Genomic DNA, 2,931 nt, shown 5'->3' with positions numbered 1-2,931 from the left:
ACTATTGTAAATTGAACTGCAATGAACATGGGGTACAGATAACTCTTTCATATGCTGATTTCATTTCTTTTGGGTAAATTCTCAGAAGTGGGATTGATGGGTCATATGGTAGGTCTATATTCAGATTTCTGAGGTATCTCCATGCTGTCCTGCACAGTGGCTACACCAGTTTTCGTTCCCACCAACAGTGGATTAGGGTGCCCTTCTTGCCGTCATTTGTTGTTTGTTGATTTCTGTATACTCTGGAGTGAGGTGAACCCTCATTGTGGTTTTGATTTGCAATTCTCTGACGGCTCGCAATCCTGAATATTTTTTCATGTGTCTGTTGGCCATTTGAATTTCCTCTCTTGAAAAATATCTGTTCAAATCCCTTGCCCATTTCTTAACTGGACTGTTTGTTTTTTTGTTGTTGAGTTTCTTGAACTCTTTATATATTCTGGAAATTAATCCTTTATCAGTTGCATGGTTTGCAAATTCTTTTTCCCATTCTTTTGCTTGTCTCTTCATTTTGCTGAGTGTTTCTTTTGCAGTGCAGAAACTTCTAAGCTTCATGTAATTCCATATGTCAATTTGGCTTTGATTGTGCTTCTGTGGTCTTTTCCAATAAGTCTTTCCATATGTGTCAATGTCTTGTAGGGCTTCTTCAATGTTCTCTAGTAATTTGATGGTATTGGGTCATAGATTTTGGTCTTTGATCCATTTTGAGTGAATTTGTGTGTAAGATGTAAAGTAGCAGTCTTGTGTTGTAATGCTGTAGGTGGAGATCCAGTTTTCCAGGGAAACATTTGTTGAAGAGACTGTCTTTGCTTCAGGGATTAATTTTTGATCCTTTGTCAAAGATAAATTGGTTGTAAATTCATGAATTGATTTCTGGAGTTTCAATTCTGTTTCATTCATCTATATGACTGTTTTGGGGGCTGTACCAAGCTATTTTAACTATAACTTCCCTGTAGTATGTCTTTTTCAGGTTTACTTATTTATTTGAAAGCCAGAGCCAGAGACGCAGAGGCAGAGAGACTTCCATTGACTGATTCACTGCCCAAATTGCTATAAAGGCTGGAGCTAGGCTGTTCTAAAGTCAGGAGTCAGGTGTTTCCTCCAGGTCTTCCATGTAGGTGCAGGGGCCCAAGGACTTGGGCTACCATCTACTGTCTTCCCAGGCATGTTAGCAGATAGCTGGAGTAGTAACAGAGCAGCTGGGACTTGAACTGGTACCCATATGGGATGCTGACACTGCAGGTGGCAGCTTTATCTGTTATTCCACAGCACCAGGCCCTGTAGTATGTCTTGGGATCTGGTATTGTGATGCATCCAGCTTTGTATTTGTTGTTTAAGATTGCTTTAGGTGTTCATGGCTTCTTGAATTTCCATATGAATTTTAGGATCATTTTTTTCTAGACCTGAGAAGAATGTTGCTGGTATTTTGATTGGGATCACATTGTATCTGCAAACTACTTTCAATAATATAGACATTTTGATTATATTTATTATTTCAATCCTTGAACATGGAAGACTTTCCCACTTTTTATGTCTTCTTTTCATTCTTTAATGCTTTATAATTTTCATCATAGAGATCTTTGACATTCTTGGTTACATTTATTCCAAGATAATTAATTCCTTTGTAGCTATTGTGAATGGGATTGATCTTTGAAGTTTTTTCTCAGCTATGACATTGTCTGTGTATACAAATGCTCTTGTTTCTTGTGTGTTGGTTTTATATCCTGCTACTTAACCAAACGCTTTTATGAGTTCCAATCATCTCTCAGTGGATTCTCCTGAATCCCCTATATATAGAATCATGCTATCTGCAAATAGGGATAGCTTGAATTCCTCCTTCCCAGTGTGCATCCCTTTGATTTCTTTTTCTTGGCACTGGCTAAAATTCCAGGGCTTTATTGAATAAGAATGGTGAGAGTGGGCATTCTTGTCTGGTTCTGGATCTTAGTGGGAAATCTTCCAATTCTTCCCCATTCAAAAAGATTTTGGCTATGGGTTGCTATAGATTGCCTTGATTATGTTGAGAAAAGTTCCTTGCCGGCACTGTGGCTTAACAGGCTAATCCTCCACCTTGCAGCACCGGCAACCGGGTTCTAGTCCCGGTCGGGGCGCCGGATTCTATCCCGGTTGCCCCTCTTGCAGGCCAGCTCTCTGCTATGGCCCGGGAAGGCAGTGGAGGATGGCCCAAGTCCTTGGGCCCTGCACCTGCATGGGAGACCGGGAGAAGCATCTGGCTCCTGGCTTCGGATCAGCGAGATGCACCGGCCGCAGCAGCCATTGGAGGGTGAACCAATGGCAAAAAGGAAGACCTCTCTCTCTCTCTCTCTCTCTCTCTCTCTCTCTCTCACTATCCACTCTGCCTGTAAAAAAAAAAAAGATGCAAAAGACATCAGAACAGCGTTCCATGTTCATGGAATGGTGCCATCTCTGGATGTCTTTAGAAAAAAAAGAGAGAGAAAAGTTCCTTCGTACCCAATTTGCCTAAGATTCCATCATGAACGATGCTGTATTTTGTCAAATGTTTTCTCTGTATCTATTGAGATAATCTTATGGTTTTTGTTCTTTTTGTTATTGTGATGTACCACATTTATTGATTTGTGGATGTTGAATCATTCCTGCATAGCAAGGAGAAATTTCACTTAGTCCAGATAGATGATCTTTCTGATGTGTTATTGGATTTGATTGATTAGTATTTTGTTGAGGAATTTTGCACCTTTGTTCATCAGGAAAATTGTTCTATAGTTATCTTTCATTGTTCTTTCTTTTTCTCATTTAGGAATTAAGGAAATACTATCTTCACAGAAGGAGTTTGTGAGGATAAGCTGCCTTTCAATAGTTTTGAGTAGCTTGAGAAGAAATGGAGTTAGTTCTTTAAATGTCTGGTAAGAGTGATCAACAAAGCCATCCAGTCTTGGGCCTTTCTTTATTGGGAGG

This window comes from Lepus europaeus, chromosome X (genome assembly GCF_033115175.1).
Source record: "Lepus europaeus isolate LE1 chromosome X, mLepTim1.pri, whole genome shotgun sequence".
Lineage (NCBI taxonomy): Eukaryota > Metazoa > Chordata > Mammalia > Lagomorpha > Leporidae > Lepus > Lepus europaeus.
This window is presented reverse-complemented; position numbering follows the sequence as displayed.